General features: G+C 37.5%; 1 protein-coding gene across 4 annotated transcripts in view; it reads left to right on the top strand.

The window, feature by feature from the left end:
* Window positions 1-19,658, top strand: part of HDX (highly divergent homeobox) — a 198,996-nt gene that overhangs the window by 63,877 nt on the left and 115,461 nt on the right. The gene's annotated exons all lie outside the window — the stretch shown is intronic.

Below are 19,658 nucleotides of genomic sequence, written 5' to 3'. Positions count from 1 at the left end.
GATTAGTGATGTTGAGCATTTTTTCATATGTCTATTTGTCATTTGTATGTCCTCTTTGGAGAAATGTCTCTTCAGGTCGTCTGCCCATTTTTTAATTGGGTTGTTTCTTTTTTTGTGGTTGAGTTTCATGAGTTCCTTGTATATTTTTGATATTAGCTCCATATTGGAGGAACTGTTTGCAAAAATCTTCTCCCATTCAGTTAGTTGCCCCTTTATTTTGTCAATGGTGTCTTTTGCTGTGCAGAAGCTTTTAAGTTTGATATAACCCCATTCGTTTATCTTGGCTTTTACTTCCCTTGCCTTTGGAGGCAACTTCCTAAAATGCTCTTTGAACCCAAGGTCCATAAGTTTAGTACCGATGTTTTCTTCTATGCAGATTATTGTGTCAGGTCTTCTGCTTCAGTCTTTGATCCATTTTGAATTAATTTTGGTACATCATGACAGATAGCAGTCCACTTTCATTCTTTTGCACATGGTTATCCAATTCTCTCAGCACCATTTATTAACGAGGCTGTCTTTCCTCCATTGTATATTTTTAGCTTCTTTGTCAAAAATTATCTGTCCATATTTAAGTGGTTTTATTTCTGGGTTCTCAATTCTATTCCATTGGTCTCTGTGTCTGTTTTTCTGCCAATACCATGCTGTTTTCATTATTGTAGCCCTGTAGTACAAGCTAAAGTCAGGGAGTGTGATACCTCCATTATTGTTCTTTTTTCTTAAGATTGCTTTGGGTATTAGGGGTCGATTATGGTTCCAAACAACTCTGATGATTATTTTTCTATTTTTTTTTAAATGCCATTGGCATTTTGATGGGTATTGCATTAAATCTGTATATTGCTTTGGGTAATATGGCCATTTTAACTATGTTGATTCTTCCAATCCATGAGCACAGAATGTCTTTCCATTTCTTTGTGTCTTCTTCAATTTCTTTAAAAAAATGTCTTAGAGTTTTCAGCATATGGGTCCTTCACATCCTTGGTTAAGTTTATTCCTAGGTATTTTATTCTTTTTGCTGCAATTGCAAAAGGAATTTTTTTATTTCGTTTCCTGAGATCTCACTGTTAGTATATAGGAATGCAATAGACTTTTCTACGTTGATTTTGTAGCCAGCAACATTACTGTAGTTGATGATTGTTTCCAATAGCTTTTTGGTGGAGTCTTTAGGGTTTTCTATATATAGCCTCATGTCATCTGCAAAGAGTGACAATTTAAATTCTTCATTGCCAATTTGGATGCCTTTTGTTTCTTTCTCTTGCCTGATTGCTCTGGCAAGGACTTCCAACACTATACTGAAAAGCAGAGGTGATAGGGGACAGCCCTGTCGTTTTCCTGAATGTAGAGCAAAGGGCTTCAGTTTTTCACCATTAATTATGAGATTAGCTGAGGGATTGTCATATATGACCTTTATTATATTAAGGTATTTTCCTTCTATACCTATTTTATTAAGTGTTTTAATCATAAATGGATGTTGTATCTTGTCAAATGCTTTTTCTGCATCAATTGATATAATCATATGATTTTTGTCCTTTATTTTGTGTATCTGATGTATCACATTGATGGATATGCGGATGTTGAACCATCCTTGTGCCCTGGTGGTGAACCCCACTTGGTCGTCAATAATAATCTTTTTAATGCATTGTTGTATTTGATTTGCTAGAATTTTGTTTAGGATTTTTGCATCTGTATTCATCAGAGATATTGGTCTGTAGTTTTCTTTTTGTGTTGTCCTTACCAGGTTTTGGTGTCAGGGTAATGTTGGCCTCATAAAATGGGTTAGGGACATCTGTCTCTTCTTCAACTTTTTGGAAGAGTTTGAGCAGGATTAGTATTAGATCCTCTTTGAAGGTTTGGTAGAATTCACTAGTGAGGCCATCTGGTCCTGGACTTTTGCTTTTCGGAAGGTTTTGGATAACTGATTCAATTTTGTTACTGGTGATTGGTCTGTTAAGATTTTCCTGTTCTTTATGGTTCAACCTTGGAAGGCTATATGTTTCTAAGAACTTGTCCATTTCTTCTAGGTTATTGAATTTGGTGGCATATAGTCCTTCATAGTATTCTTGGAGGATCCTTTGTATTTCTGTGGTGTCCGTGATAACTTCCCCGTTTTCATTTCTGATTTTGTTTATTAGTATCTTCTCTCTTTTTATCTTAGTGATCCCAGACATGGATTTGTCAATTTTGTTAATCTTTTCAAACAACCAGCTCTTTATCACATTATTTTTCTCTCTTTTCTTTTTGTTCTCTATTTCATTTAGTTCTACTCTGAGTTTTGTTATTTCCTTTCTTCTGCTGAGCTTAGGTTCCATTTGTTCTTCTTTTTCTAGTTCCTTATGGTGTAACATGAGGTTATTTATTTGGGATTTTTCTTGTTTCTTGAGATAGGCCTGTAGTGAGATAAATTTCCCGCTTAAAACTGCTTTTGCTGCATCCAAAAAATGTTGGTAGGATGTGTTTTCATTGTCATTTGTTTCTATGTGTCTTTTGATCTCTCCTCAAATTTCTTCTTTGACCTCGTCGTTCTTTAAAAGTATGTTGTTTACAGATAATAACTTAGTGATTACCACAGGGTAAGGGGGTTGGGGGTGGGAGATGATAGTAAGGGGGATCAAATATATGGTGATGGAAAGAGAACTGATTCTGGGTAGTGAACACACAATGGGATTTGTAGATGATGTAATACAGAATTGTACACCTGAAATCTATGTAATTTTACTAATAATTGTCACCCCAATAAATTTAAAAAATAAATTTAAAAAAAAAGAGACACCAAAAAAAAAAGTATCTTGTTTAATCTCCATGTATTTTTTTTTTCCTGCTTTCTTTTTGCAGTTGATATCCAATCTCAAAGCCTCCTGATGAGAGAATATGATTGGTATGATTTCAATCTTCTTAAATTTGCTGAGGCTGATTTCATCTCCCAATATATGGTCTATCCTTGAGAATGTTCCATGTACACTAGATAAGAATGTATCATCTGATGTTTTAGGATGAAGTGTTCTATATATGTAAATGATGTCCATTTCATCTAATGTGTCACTTACGGCTGCTATTTCGTTATTTATTTTCTGTGTGGATGATCTATCCATAGCTGTCAATGATGTAATTAAGTTCCCTAGTATAATTGTGTTTTGATCAATTTCTCCCTTCAGTTCGGTTAGTAGTTGCTTGGTATATTTTGGTGTTCCCTGCTTAGGGGCATAAATATTGATGACTGTTATGTCTTCTTGTTGTATAGACCCCTTTACCATTATGAAATGTCCATCTTTGTCTCTTGTTATCTTTTGCACCCTGAAGTCTGTTTCATCTGATATCATATGGCTATCTGATTTTCTCTGGGTACCATTTACTTGGAGTGTCAGTTTCCACCCTTTCACTTTGAGTCTATGCTTGTCCTTGTAGCTGAGATGTGTCTCTTCGAGACAGCATATGGTTGGATTTAGTGTTTTGATCTAATCTGCTACTCTGTGACTTTTAATTGGTGAGGTCAGTCCATTTACATTTAGGGTGATTATTGATATGTGAGGATTTCCTGTCATTCTATCTTTAGTTTTCTCGTAAGGCTGTGTCTCCATTGTTTCTTTGCAATTTTATTGTTGACTATTATTTCTGTGTGGTGGTATTCTATAATGTTTCCCTCTGTATCTTCTTGTATTACAGTATGTATTTCAGTTCTGGATTTTTTTTGAGTGGTTACCCTTAAGTTTATGTAAAAGAAAGTTTGATATTTAGAGTATTCCATTTTCTTCAGCACGCTTACTTTCTCCATTCCCATATTCCAGTTCAGACCTTTACTCTCCCCCTTTTTATGTTTTTGTTGCCACAAATTGTGCCTGTTGATGGTGGTCGCACAGCAGCCATTCGTATTTCTTCTAGTGTAGGCCGTGTATTAGAAAATTCCCTCAGCTTCTGTATGTCTGGAAAGGTCTTTATTCCTCCTTCATATCTAAAGCATATATTTGCTGGATATATTATTCTTGGCTCCTAATTTCTGTCTTTCAATAGTTTGAATATTTGGTTCCACTCCCTCCTGGCATGTAGAGATTCTGCTGAACAGTCTGATGATAATCTAATGGACTTTGTAGGTTACCATCTTCTTTTCCCTGGCTGCCTTGAGGATTCTTTCTTTGTTGTTGATTTTAGACAGCTTCAATGCAATGTGCCTTGGAGAAGGCCTGCTGGGATTGAGGTAATTAAGTGTTCTATTTGCTTCTTGGATTCGAGGTTCCAGTTCTGTCCACAAGTTTGGGAAGTTCTCGTCAACAATTTGTTTGAATATATTCTCTGTTCCCTTCTCTCTTCTCCTTCTGGTATGCCCATTATTCTTACATTCCTTTGTCTGACGAAGTCAGAAAGTTCATGTAGAGTTCTTTCATTTCTTTGAAGTCTCAAGTCTCTTTCTTCTTCCATCTGTGTAATTTCCAGGTTTCTATCTTTGATGTCACTGATTCTTTCCTCCATCTGGTCAACTCTACTACCTATGCTTGTTATTTCATTGTTTGCTTCTTGTATTGAGTTTTTAATCTCCGGAAATTCTATTTGGTTCTTTTTTAAAATTTCAATATCTTTCCTAAAATGTTCATGTTTTTCTTTGATTGTGTTTCTTAGTTCATTAAACTGCCTTTCTGTTTTTTCTTGCATCTCGTTGAGTTTTTTCAGAACTGCAATCTTGAATTCTCTGTCATTTAAGTCACATATTTCCATATCTTTAAGTTCCTTTTCTGGAGACTTCATTTTCTTTCCGAGCTGTCTTATTGCCTTGGTTACTCATGGCAATTACTGATTTATTATTTGTCTTCCTAGACATCTACAAGAGTGGCTTCTGCAACAGGTTGATATGAAGCAGTCTTTCTTTTGTTTTCCAGTACTTTTTGTTAGAATGTTTTATTTTTTCTCCAACTGCAGCCTTTTTTTTCTTTCTCACATGGTACTGCTATGTTTTCTCTGCACTATTCCAGCTTCTCACTCAATGGGGGTATTCCCTGGGAGAAGGATTTCTCCTCTGTTAATAGTTCCCCTGGTTCACAGGGTGCAATGTCCGTGTGGGTATGCAGAGAGCTTTTGAAGTTCCAAAGCTCTTTCTGCACCAGATTCAGAGCCCGTATGTTTCAGCAGTTCTGTTTCCTCCTGAAGGGATCCTCCCAGATAGGTGGAGCCAGGGGCAGGGTGAGTTGTGAGAGGTGGCCCAGAGCAATGGCAGCGACCACTACCACAGCCGGTCCTGCTTTCACGGCTCCCTCCGCTTTGCCGGAACTAGTTGGGCTGCGAATCTGTGTCTGCGGTTCACAGTTCTCAGGAGAGCAATTATTCTGTTCCTTTGATCTGACGCTGCTACTGTTCCACTTCTAGCACCAGGCAGGTGGGGGCAGGGCGAGCTCTGGGAGGGTCTGGAGGGGCAGCTAGTCTTAGTGCCTAAGTCTTCCGTTCTCTGCTCGGCAGTGAGGGCTTACACCACCGTTTTCAGCCTTCCCTCAGTCTTTTCTCCTAGGTCTCTGCCATGAATGTTGGGTTCAGCCGTGTTATATGCTGCCCCCTCAGCCCTGTGGGCCATGAGGGGAGCCCCAACCGTCCGAGTTCTTCCCTCTCTCACAGCTACGGTAGTTTCGGGATGAAGCCAGCTCGGAGCACTGAGCTAGGTCTGCATCGTGTGCCTAGCGTCTCCGTCTCCGCACTTCTTCCTCACCTGCTCCCCGCTCATGCGATTTGCGCACCTTTAGGTGAATGCAGTAGTGGTCCTCTTCGTCTTGCCTGTCTGCTGTGCAGGGAGTCCTTTGTGGAGTCATTTTTGTTCAATTAGTTTTAAATTCCAGGGGAGCTTTACAGAGGCTTACCTCACACCGCCATTTTGATGACGTCTCTGGTTCTTTTTTTTTAAATGTCAGTGTCTTCGGTGAAGTATTCATTTTGTTAATTGATTTCATTTCTGTGTTCATTAAACTGCCTATGTGAGTTTTCTTGCATCTCGTTGAGTTTTTCAGAACTGCGGTCTTGAATTCTCTGTTATTTATTTCACATATTTCCATGCCTTTATGTTTATTTTTCGAAATTTTTTCATTTTCTTTCTCAGCTGCCTCGGTACCCTTGTTATTCATGGTAATTGATGAATTATTCTTCTGCCTGGGCATGTACAGTAAGGAATTTTGCAGCAAGTTGATATGAAGTGGTCTTTCTTTTGTTTTCCAATAGGTAACACTGCAGCATTTTATTTTTATTTGTCCTCTTGTTGTGTAAGGACAGAGTCCCAGGGAGCCATTTCCAGGCTCTTGGCCTCATGTGGAATGGTGCAGGCTTGGTTATTAGATGGCCATGAGCTGTAATCAGATGGCCATCGGCTGTTGCTGGGTGGCCATCAGCTTAACCAGTTAACCATTAGCCACTAATATATTGGCCATGGCTACACTAACAGGTCGGTAGGTTAAGCAGAGAAGTGGACAGCAGATTGTGGATCATGTGGCTCCTGCTTCTTCTGTCTCCAACCCAGCCACCATCGAGAATATAGTGGTATGACGCCCCTAACTATGGCTCCTTTGGTGTTCCTTTTTTTACCTCACCATATTGTGCATTCTTATGCAGGGAGCGGTACCAGAGTCCCTGAATGACATGTGGCTTGTCATGCGGGAGACCTTGCTTGCTGTGCCATGTGTCATGCAGGGTGTTATGCGGGATCTCTGGTCCCACTCCCCACAGAAGAACGCAGGACATGGTGAGGCCAAAAAGGAACACCCACGGAGCCATAGATAGGGGAGTCATACCACTATAGTCTCGCTGGCGGCTGGATTGGAGACACAGGAAGCAGGAGCCACACTATCTGCAACCTGCCGTCCACTTGTCTGCAATCTGCAACCTACACTCCACCATGCTAACTGCAATCCGCTCTTGCTAGCTCAGCCACCATCTTCTTGCTAGCCCCGATTTGCTGCTAGCGTAGCCTCGCAACTTATATTAGTGGCCAATGGCTCACTGGTTACAGCTGACGGCCAACTAGCCACAGCTGATGGCCGTCCAGTCATAGTTGATGACCATTTACTACCTGAGCCACCACCTTTCCACGTGAGGCTGAGGCCCTGGAAACTGCACTCCTGGCTCTGTCCCCATATGGCTTCATGCGGTGAAAGATTTCCTGGGGAGGTGGGCATCTACTCTGTTACCAGGTTGCCTCAGTCTAAGGACACCACCCCCATCAAAGGATGTGGTGGGCAATTGGGTTCTGAACCCCTGAAATCCCAGTGCTGGACCTACAACCAGATGCAGAGCTATGAACTTCACCAGGCCTGGGTATCCCCACTGGGATCAGCCATAAAAGGTGGGGGCAGGGTGTACTGGGATAGGCAGCTAGTATGGTTGTTGCTTTCTTCCCCTCTTCATAATGGTGACTGCCAGACTACAGCTGCTCTGCCATTATATCTCCTCCCTTTTCACTGGGATTAGCTGCAACGTGTGTCTGCCGCTCAAGAACTGTCTCTTCCTTTCTCAGGGCTGTAGATATTCTGCTCTTTAATCTGACAAAGCTACAGTTTTTTCTAGGGACCACTGCTAACACTGAGAGGGTGGGGGGGGGGAAGCAAGGCACCGTGACTTTGTTTTCTGCCCTGAAGTGAGAGCTGTTAGACCGCAGTTGTTGCATTTCTGTATTCAGTCTTTGCCCTGACGTCTTAGCCCAATCCTTAGTTCAGGTGTATTATATGCTGACCACTCAGGTAGGATTGTAAGGGGCCAAAGAGAATGCACCTGCAGTCTCAATCCTCCCCTCTCCCGGCATCACAATGAGCTCCAGTCTGCCTCGGCATCCCCAGTCTCTGCACTTCTCCCCTGGCTCTTCCCGTTTGCCCTGATTTGCCCACCTTCAGATATTTTCATACATGGATCTTTCAGGTATGTTTGTGTGTTGCATAGGGAATTCTTTGTTGAATTATAGCTCTTCAACTTTTTGTAACTTCGAGGGAAGAGGTCAAGGGGGAACCCTCATGCTGACATGTTTCTGATGTCACTACAAATAATATTTTGACCTAAGGAAACTGAGGACTAGTAAGATTGACTTTGTTAAAGTAACTCTCAGGCAAATATTAAAATTCAAAAAAGTTAACAGTAGTCTTTGTTGAATGGCTGCAGTGAGCAGGGATCATTTTTAAACAACTTTATGGAGATATAATTCACATAGTATAGAATTCGTATATTAAAAGTGTATAATTAAGGGGAAAAAATGACAAAAAATACATTTAAAAATATATATTCACGGAGTTGTTCAAGCAGAACCACTGTCTAATTTTAGAACATTCCATCTACTCAAAAATGAACTACATACTCACTAGCACACCAAGTCCCCCATCCCAGCACTATACAACCACTAATCTTTTTTCTGTTTCTGTGGATTTACCTATTTTGGATATTATTGTAACTAGAATCATACAATATGTGGCCTTTTGTAACTGGCTTCTTTCAGTTAGCATGACGTTTTCATGATTTGTTCAGGTTGTGGTATGTATCAGCACTTCATTTTATTGCTCTATGTTACATTGTATGTGTATAGCATATATTATTTATCCATTCATTAATTGCGGGACATTTAAGTTGCTTCTACATTTGTCTGTAGTGAGTAATGTATAACATTCATATACAATTTTTTTGTAAGGACATATGTTTTCAGATTTTGGGTATATATCTAGGAGTGGACTTCTAGTTCATAGTTTAACTCTATGCTTAACCTTTTGAGGAACTGTCAAAAAAATTCTTTTAAATAGCTGTACCATGTTACACTCCTACCTCAGTGTATAAGGGATCCAATTTCTTCACATTCTAACCAACACTTGTAACTTTTGAACACCTTCATCCAATACACACACACACACACACACACACACACACACACACGTATACACACACAACCTCTGATAACCACAAGTCTGAGCTATTTCTATGAAGTTTGTTTTACTTTCCACATATAGGTGAGATCATACAGTATTTGTCTTTCTGTGTCTGACTTACTTCATTCAGAATAATGCCCTCAAGGTCCATCCACATTGTCACAAATGGCAGGATTTCCTTCTTTTTTACAGCTGAATATTTTTTTTGATTAAAGTTTATTGGGGTGACAATTGTTAGTAAAGTTACATAGATTTCAGGTGTGCAATTCTGTGATATATCACGTATATATCACATTGTGTATTCACCACCCAGAGTTACTTCTCTTTCCATCACCATATATTTGATCCCCTTTACCCTCATCTACCACGCCCCTCACCCTCTTGTAACCACTAAACTATTGTCTGTGTCTATGAGTTTTTGTTTCTTCATTTGTTTGTCTTGGGTTTTTTTGTTGTTTTCAGTTTTATGTACCACATATCAGTGAAATCATATGGTTCTCATCGCAGCTTTATTTACAGTGGCCAAAACATGGAAACAACCAAAGTGTCCTTCGATAGATGATTGGATAAAGAAGATCTGGTATATATACACAATGGAATACTATTCTGCCATAAGAAAATATGAAGTAGTACCATTTGCTACAACATGGATGGATCTTGAGATTATTATGCTAAGTGAATATTTTTCATGTATAAATCTCACAACTTCTTTTTCCATTTATCTGTTGATAGATACTTAGGTGGGATACTTAGTTTCCATGTCTTTGCTATTGTAAATAATGCTGCATGAACATGGAATGCAGATATCTCTGTGAGAAAGTGTATTGATTGACTGTGGAAATATGCCCAGAAGTGGAATTGCTCGATGATATGGTAGTTCTATTTTTAATACTTTGAGAAACCTCAACACTGTTTTCCATAGTGGCTGTACCAATTTACAATCCTACCGGCAATGCACAATTACTATTGCCTTTTATACACATTCTTGCCAGTGTTTTTTATCTCTATTCTCTTTTTGTAATTATTTTTTTCAGTTACAGATGACATTCAATATTATTTCATGTTGGTTTCATGTGTACAAGATAGTGGTTAGATATTTATATATTTTATGTATTCTAACAGGTGTGAGATGGTTTTGATTTGCATTTTTCTTTTTTTTTTCTTTTTTATTAAATTTATTGGGGTGACAATTGTTAGTAAAATTACATTTGATCAGTGATGTTGAGCCCCTTTTCATGTACCAATTAGCTATTTGAATATCTTCTTTGGAAAAAGGTCAGTTGAGGTCTTTTGCCCATTTATTAATTGATTTATTAGTTTTTTACTATTGAATTATATGAGTCCTTTATATCTTTTGGATATTAATCCTTTTTCAGATACAGGGCTTACAAATATTTTCCCATTCTGTAAACATTTTGTCGATTGTGTCTTTTGCTGTGCATTGCTTTTTAGTTTGATGTAGTCACACTTGTCTGTTTTTTAATTTTTTTGTTGATGTCACTTGTGCTTTAGCTGTTGGAAACAATAAATTGTTGCCAAAATCCATGTCAAGAAGGTTTTTCCTGTTTTCTTTTAAGAGTTTTACTTAAACCATTAATATATTTTGACTTAATTTTTGTGAGTGGTGTAAGATTAAGGTTCAGTTACTTTTTTTTTTTAATTAAAGCTTACTGTGGTGGCAATTGTTGGTAAAGTTACATAGATTTCAGGTGTGTAATTCTGTAATACGTCATCTACATGTCACATTGTGTGTTCACCACCCAGAGTCACTGCGCCTTCCATCAACATATATTTGATTATTTCACCCTCGTCTACCACTCCCCTCCCCACTTACCCTCTGGTAACCACTAAATTATTGTCTGTCTCTATGAGTTTCTGTTTCTTCATTTGTTTGTCTTCTTTCTTTGTTGTTTTCAGTTTTATATACCACATATCAGTTAAATTACATGGTTCTCAACTTTTTCTGTCTGGCTTATTTCGATTAGCCTAGTAATCTCAAGGTCCATCCATGTTGTCACAAATGGCATTATTTCATCTTTTCTAATGACAGAATAGAATTCCATTATGTCTATGTACCACTTCTTCTTTATTCAATGATCTATCGAAGGACACTTTGGTTGTTTCCATGTCTTGGCCACTGTAAATAAAGCTGCAATGAACATCGGAGCACATATATCCTTACGGATAAATGTTTTCAGATTTTGGGTTAGATACCCAGGAGAGGGATTTCTGGGTCATATGGTAATTCTATTCTTCATTTTTTCAGGAACCTCCACACTGCCTTCCATAGTGGCTGCACCAATCTGCATTCCCACTGACAATATATGAGGGTTCATTTTTCTCCACAGCCTCTCCATCACTTGTTATTATTTGTCTTGTTGATGATAGTCATTCTAATTGGTGTGAGGTGATATCTCGTGGTTTTTATTTGCATTTCTCTGATGATGAGAGATGTTGAGCATTTTTTCTTATGTCTATTGACCATTTGTATGTCCTCTTTGGAGAAATGTCTATTCAGGTCCTCTGCCCATTTTTTAATTGGATTGTTTGTTTTCCTGTTGTTGAGTTGTATGACTTCCTTATATATTTTGGATATTAGCTGCTTATTGGAGACTTGTTTGCAAATATCTTCTCCCATTCAGTTGGTTGCCTCTTTTTTTTGTTGATGGTTTATTTTGTTGTGCAGAAGCTTTTTAGCTTGATATAGTCCAATTCATTTATTTTAGCTTTTACTTCCCTTGCCTTTGAGGTCAAATTCATAAAATCCTCTTTCAACCCAAGATCCGTAAGTTTACTACCTATGCTTTCTTCTCTACAGTATATTGTTTCAGGTCTTATGTTTAGGTCTTTGATCCATTTTGAGTTAATATTGGTACATGACAGAGACCAGTCTAGTTTCATTCTTTTGCATGTTGCTTTCCAATTTTTCCAGCACCATGTATTGACAAAGCTATCTTTTCTCCACTGTATGTTTTTTGCTCCTTTGTCAAAAACTATCTGTCCATATTTATGTGAGTTTCTTTCTGGATTTTCAGTTGTCTTCCATTGGTCTGTGTGTCTGTTTTTCTGCCAATACCATACTGTTTTGAGTATTGTTGCTGTGCAGTGCAAACTAAAGTCAGGGTGTGATACCTCCGGCATTGTTCTTTTTTCTTAGGATTGCTTTGGCTGTTCAGGATCTTTTGTGATTGAACACAAATCTGACTCTTGTTTTGTTCTATTCCTTGAAAAAATGTCATTGGGATTTGGTATTTTGATGGGGATTTCACTAAATCTGTATATTGCTTTGGGTTATATGGCCATTTTAACTATGTTACATCTTCCAATCCATGAAAACAGAATGTCTTTCCATTTCTTTGTGTCTTCCTCAATTTCTATTAGAAATGTCTTATGGTTTTCAGTTTATAGGTCCTTCATATTCCTTGGTTAAGTTTATTCCTAGGTATTTTATTTTTTTTGTTGCAATTGCAAAATGGTTTTTTTTTTTCTTTTTAATTTATTTTTCTGAAATTACATTCTTAGTATATAGGAATACAGTGGATTTTTGGACATTGATTTTGTAGCTGGCAACTTTACTGTATTTGTTTATTGTTTCTAACAGCTTTCTGGTGTAGTCTATGTTTTTCTATAGAAAGAATCATGTCATCTGCAAAAACTGACAATTTAACGTCTTCATTCCCAATTCAGATGACCTTTTTTTTCTTTCACTTGCCTGATTGTTCTGGCTAGGACTTCCAATACTATGTTGAATAACAGGGGTGATAGGGGGCAACCCTGTCTTGTTCTTGAATGTAGATGAAATGGCTTCAGTTTTTCACCAATAATTATGATATTAGCTGAGGGTTTGTCATATATGGCCTTTATTATGTTAAGGTATTTTCCTTGTATACCTATTTTATTAAGTTTTTAATCATAAATCGATGTTATATCTTGCCAAATACATTTCTGCATCTATTAATACAATCATATGATTTTTATTTTTTTATGTGGTGTATACATTGATCAATTTGTCTATGTTGAACTATCCCTGTGCCCCTGGAATGAAACCCATTGATCATGAGGTATGCTCTTTTTAATGCATTGTTGTCTTCGATTTGCTAGAATTTTGTTCAGGATTTTTGCATCTTTATTCTTCAGAGATACCATGTTTCCCCCAAAATAAGACCAGGTCTTATATTCATTTTTGTTGCCTTAGAGCTCATTTTCAGGGGATGTCTTATTTTTTCATGTGCAACAATCTACATTTATTAAATTAAAGTCATGTCATCTTCTTCTGGAACATCGTCATAATGTACTAACTGCATCCATTGGCTGAGATCTTATCTGGGGCTTATTTTCAGGGTATCTCTTATTTTTGAGGCAACACAGTATTGGTCTGTAATTTCCTTTTTTGTGTTATTTTTACCAGGTTTTGGTAGCAGAGTAATGTTGGTCTCATAAAATGAGTTAGGAAGTATTTCGTGTTCTTCAACTTTTTGGAAGAGTTTGAGGTGACAGGTGTTAGAGTCTCTTTGAATGTTTGGTAGAATTCACTAGTGAAGCCATCTGGTCCTGGACTTTTGTTGTGGGAAGGTTTTGAATGACTGATTCAATTTCCTTATTGCTGATCAGTGTATTTATATTTTCCAGTTGTTTGGGATTCAGTCTAGGAAGCTGTATGTTTCTAAGTAGTTGTCCATTTCTTCTACGTTATTGAATTTAGTAGCATATAATCCTTCATAGCATTCTTGTATGATCCTTGTATGTGTTTCTGTGGTACCCATGGTAACTTCTCCTGTTTCATTTCTGATTTTATTTGTGTCTTTTCTCTTTTTATCTTACTGAGTCTAGCCAAGGGTCTGTCAATTTTATTAATCTTTTCAAAGAACCAGCTCTTTATTGCATTATTTTTTTCTATTGTCTTTTTGTTCTCTATTTCATTGAGTTCTGCTCTGATTTTTGTTATTTCCTTCCTTCTGCTGACTCTGTGTTTCATTTGTTCCTTTTTAGTTCTTTAAGGTGTAATGTGAGGTTGTTCATCTGGGATTTTTCTTGTTTGTTGAGCTAGGCCTTTAATGATATAAGTTTCCCTCTTATTACTGCTTTTGATGCATGTCAAATAATTTTGATAGCATGTATTTTCATTCTTATTTGCTTCTATGCATCTTTTGATCTCCTCTCTTATTTCTTCTTTGACCCAGTCATTCTTTAAAAGCATGTTGTTTAATCTCCACATATTTGTGTTTTTTCCTGCTGTTTTTTGTTTTTTGTGGGTTTTTTTGTTTGTTTGTTTTTGTAGTTGATAATCAATTTTAAAGCCTTGTGATCAGAGAGTATGTTTGGTATGATTTCAATCTTCTTAAATTTTCTGAGGCTAGTTTCATGTCCTGATATATGGTCTACTATTGAGAATGTTCCATGTACACTAGAAAAGAAGGTACAATCTGATGTTTTAGGATAAATTGCTCTATAAATGTCAATTGTGTCCATTTGGCCTAATGAGTCATTTAAGGCTGATGCTTCCTGACTTATTTTCTGTTTGGGTGATCTATCCATGTCTGTCAATGATGTATTTAGGTTCCCTACTATAATTCTATTTCACTGAATTTCTTCCTTTAGATCTGTTAGTAGTTACTTTGTGTATTTTGGTGCTCCCTGATTGGAAACATATATATTGATAAGTGTTATGTCTTCTTGTTTTATTGTCCCTTTTATCATTATGAAATGTCCATCTTTGTCTCTTATTACCTTTTTTGTCCTGAAGTCTGTTTCATTTGATATAAGTATGACTACACCTGCTTTTCTCAAGCTATCATTTGCTTGTAGTATCAATTCCCACCCTTTTACTTTGAGTCTATATTTATCCTTGTAGCTGAGTTGTATCTCTTGGAGATGACATGTGGTTGGGTTTTGTTTTTTGATCCAGTCCGCTACTCTGTGCCTTTTTATTGGTGAGTTCAGTCCATTCATATTTAGAGTGATTATTGATATATGAGTATTTTCTATCATTCTATCTTTTGTTTTCTGGTGGCTTGGTGTCTCTATTGTTTCTTTGCCTTTTTGTTGCTGTCTGTTATTTCAGTGCGGTGCTATTCTATAATTTTTCTTTCTGTTTCTTCTTTTTTTATGTTATACATCTCAGTTCTGGGGAGAGGGAGGTGGCTTGAGTGGTTACCATTACGTTTATGTCAAAAGAAAGTTTCATGTATACATTACTGTTTTTTTCTTGCACGCTGCTTATCTCCATTCCCCTTTACAGATTCCCCTTTACTCTTTACCCTTTTATGTTTTTGTTATCACAAGTTATCCCTACTTATTCTGTGAGTTGATTTCTGAGTTGCAGTAGCAAGTTCTCTTTTTCTTCTCTTCTTGCTTTTTTTTAAGGCGTTTTTCTTTCTTTTTTACCCTTTATGTTATATTTAAGTGCATAGTGCCCTATTTTGTGTAGGAGTTGCCATTTCCTGCATCTGTCTTTCTGTTCATACTACTGTTCATGGTTTTGTATTCTTTTGCCTGTTTGTTTCAGGTCAAATAGCCTCCTTCAGTATTTCTTGTAATGCAGGTCATTGTGTTAAAAAATTCCCTCAGCTTCTGTATGTCTGGAAAGGTTTTCTTTTGTTTGTTTTTTTCCCCATCATATCTAAACGGTGTCTTTGCTGGATATATTATTCTTGGCTCACAGTTTCTATCTTTTAATAATTTGAATATTTGATTCCACTCCCTCCTGGCTTACAGAGTTTCTGCTAAAAAATCTGATTGTAATCTGATGATAGTATAATGGGATTTCCTTTGTAGGTTACCATCTTCTTTTTCCTGACAACCTTTAGAATGTTTTCGGTGTGATTAATTTTTGATAGCTTCAGTACAATGTGCCTTGAAGAAGACCTGTTGGAATTGAGGTAATTAGGTGTTCTGTTTTCTTCTTGGATTCAAGAATCCAATTCTTTCCACAGATTTGAGAATTTCTCATTGACTCTTTTTTGAATATACTCTCTGTTCTATTCTCCCTCTTTTCTCCTTCTGGTATACACATTATTTTTATGTTGCTCTTTCTGATAGAGTCAGAAAGTCTTGTAGAGTTCTGTCATTTCTTTTAACTCTCAAGTCTCTCTCTTCTTCAATCTGTGTCATTTCCAGATTTCTGTCTTCAATATTACTGATTCTTTCCTCCATGTGGTCAGCTCTACTACCTAAGCTGGCTATTTCATTGTTTATTTCTTTTATTGATTTCTTCATCTCTAGAATTTCTATTTGCTTCTTTTTGAAAATTTCAATCTCTTTGGTAAAATATTCATTTTGTCCATCGATTTCATGTCTGAATCACTAAACTTCCTAGCTCACTTTTCTTGCATCTCGTTGAATATTTTTGGAACTGCAATCTTGAATTCTCTGTCATTTAAGTAACATATTTCCATGTCTTTAACTTCACTTTCTGGAGACATTTAATTTTCTTTCTGAGCTGCCTTGTTACCTTGGTTATTCATGACAGTTAATGAATTATTATTTCTCTTCCTGGGCATCTATAGGGGTAGGTTCTGCAGCAGGTTGATATGAAGTGGCCTTTCTTTTGTTTTCCAGTATGTGTTACTGGAATTATTTATTTTCTCTTTCACTGCAGCCTTTTATTTTCTCTCACTCTGTAGCATTTTATTTTCTCTTGCATTCTTCCAGCTTCTCACGTGATGTTGTGTTTCCTGGAAGGTTGGCTTCTCCTCCATGAGCAGGTTGCCTGGGTCTCAGGGCAACATCTCCATGTGCGGATGTGGAGGGTGATAGAGTTCTGAGCTTCTGAAATCCCACTGCTGCCCCTGCAGCCTGATGCAGAACCTGTGTGTCTCAGAAACTGTAGTTCCCTCTGCAGGGATCTGCCCAGAAAGGTGGGGGTAGGGTGGCCAGGAGAGGCAGCTGGTGCGTTTGTGGCTCTAAGCACTGGAGACTACCAGCCCACCGCTGTCTCTCCTCTATCCCTATTGCTGGGTTTGTCCGTCGCGCTATGCTTCTAGGGCTGTGGAGACTGTTGCTCCAGTTCTCAGGCCTGTAGGTATTCTCTTCTTTAATCTGACACTGCTACTGTTTCTCCTGGATTCTGCTTCTAGCGCTGGGACTGTGGGGGTGGGGCGAGCTCTGGGAGGATGTGGGGAAGTGGCCAAGCTCCATCTTTGTTTTGTTTCCTGCCTAGCAGTGAGGGCTTAAACCACCATTCTCACCCTTCTGTATTTGGTCTTTGTCCTGACATCTGTATCGCAAGTGCTGTGTTCAGCACTGATTCCTCAGGCAGGACTGTGGGCCGCAGGGTGTTTGCCTGCACCCTGAATTCCTCCCTCTCCTGGTAGTGCAGTGAGCGCCAGTGTACGTCCTGTGGTGCGCGGACCACGTCTCTGCACTTCCCCCTTCCTACCTCCCCTGCTTGCCAGATTTGGACACCTTCAGGTGATTAGATGTGTGGAATTTTCAGTCATGCTTGTGTGTTGTGCAGGGAATCCTTTGTTGAATTATATTGATCAATGTGTTGTAACTTCCAGGGGACATTTTGAGAAGCACTCCTCACACTGCCATTTCTGTGACGTCACAAATTTACTTTTTTTATAGTAACCCTTTTTGATTCCTTTCTCATTTCATTTTGTATATATTGTTTTTTAAGGTTTTTATTAAAAAAATATAGCTAACATAAAACATAAAACATTATATCAGTTTTACATGTACCCTATAGTTATTCAACATTTATATACCTAGAGAAGTGATCACCATGATATATTCAGCAACTATCTGATACTGTGCCATACTATCACGATATTTGACTATATTCCCCATGCTGTACATTATGTCCTCATGACTTATTTGTTTTATACCTAGAAATTCGGATCTCTTATTGCCCTTCACTTCTCCCCCTTTTTAATTTTTCAATTACAGTTGACATTAAATATTATTTTATATTAATTTTGGGTGTACAGCATAGTTGTTAAACATTTGTATAATTTGAGAAGTGATCCCCTTGACTGCTCCAGTACCCACCTGGCACAATACCTAATTATTACCATATTATTGAATATATCCTTATGCTTTACTTTACATCCCCATGACTGCTTTGTATTTACCAATTTGTACTTCTTAATCCCTTCACCTTTTTCACTCTGTCCCAAACCCCCCTCTCATCTATCACTCCAGTAATTCTAGTACCCTTTTACACCATACATACTTATTACATTATCAATTATATTCCGTATGCTATACCATATGTCCCCATGATTTCTTTTGAACAACCCAATTTGTACTTCATAATCCCTTGCATTTTTTCACCCACCCCTCATATTCACTCCCATCTGGCAACCATCAAAATGTTCTCTGTATCTGTGAGTTTGTTTCTGTTTTGTTTATTTTTTTTTTCAGATTCCACATAAAAGCGAAATCACATTGCATCTGTCTTTCTCTGTTTGACATACTCCACTCATCACACCACCTCCTCTTTATCCATTCTTCCATCAGTGGACACCCAGGTTGCCTCCACATCTTGGGCATTGTAAATAATGCTGCAATTAACATATGGAAGCACACATCCCTTCAAAGTAGTATTTTGGGTTTCTTCAGATAAATAACCAGAAATGAGATTAGTGGGTCCTTCTTTCTCTTTTGTTATAGCCTTTGTTTTAAAGTCTATTTTGTCTGGTATAAGTATTGGTACCCCAGCTTTTTGTTTGTTTTTTTCATTTCCATTTTCATGAAATATAATTTTCCATACCTTTGCTTCCTCTGTCTGTTTGTGTCTTTCAATCTGAAGTGAGTCTCTTGTAGGCAGCATACATGAGAGTCTTGTTTTCTTATCCATTCAGTCACCCTATGTCTTTTTATTGAAGCATTTAATCCATTTACATTGAATGTAATTGTTAACAGATATGTAGCTATTGACATTTTATTATTTATAATGTTTATCCTTTTTTTTCCATCTTAAAGATGTCCCTCTAACATTCTTTATAATGCTGGTTTGGTGGTGATGAACTCCTTTAGCTTTTTTTTGTCTGGGAAGCTCTTTATTTCCCCTTTGATTCTAAATAATAACCTTGCTGGGTAGAGTAATCTTGGTTGTAGGTCCTTGCTTTTCATCACTTTGAATATTTTGTGCCAATCCCTTCTAGCCTGCAAAGTTTCTGTTCCAAAATCAGCTGACAATCTTATGGGAGCTCTCTTAGTTACCTTTCCCTTGCAGCTTTTAGGATTCTCTCTTTGTCTCTAAATTTGCCATTTTAATTATAATGTGTCTTTGTGTGGGCCTGTTTGGGTTCATCTTATTTGGGACTCTGTGCTTCCTAGATTCCTTGTGTGTCTATATCCTTCACCAGATTAGGAAAGTTTTCAGTCATTATTTCTTCAAATAGGTTCTTAACCTCTTGCCTTCTCTCTTTTCTTTCTGGTACTCCTATGAAGTGAATGTTGTTATATGTGATGTTGTCCCAGAGGTTTTATAACCTATCCTTATTTTTTTAATTCTTCTTGCTGCTTCGATTGGTTGGTTTTTGCTATCTTGTTTTCCAAATCATTGATCTGATCCTCTGCTTCATCTAGTCTGCTGGTGATACTTTCTATGCATTCTACATTTCAGTTATTGTACTCTTCACTTCTGACTGGTTCTTTTTTATGGTTTCTATGTCCTATTTTATGCTTGCTATCTCTTTGTTGAAGTTCTCACTAAGTTTCTTGAGCGTCCTTATACCCATTGTTTTGAACTCTGTTTCTGGTTGCTTGCTTAGCTCCATTTTTTTCTTTCTGGAGATCCCTCCTATTTCATTTGGGACTCATTAATTTGTTTCCTCATTTTGTCTGTCTGTC

This window comes from Rhinolophus sinicus, chromosome 18 (genome assembly GCF_057876585.1).
Source record: "Rhinolophus sinicus isolate RSI-liver-muscle chromosome 18, RSI-T2T, whole genome shotgun sequence".
Lineage (NCBI taxonomy): Eukaryota > Metazoa > Chordata > Mammalia > Chiroptera > Rhinolophidae > Rhinolophus > Rhinolophus sinicus.
The sequence above is the reverse complement of the archived record's forward strand: the minus strand, read 5'-3'. Positions and strand labels throughout refer to the sequence as shown.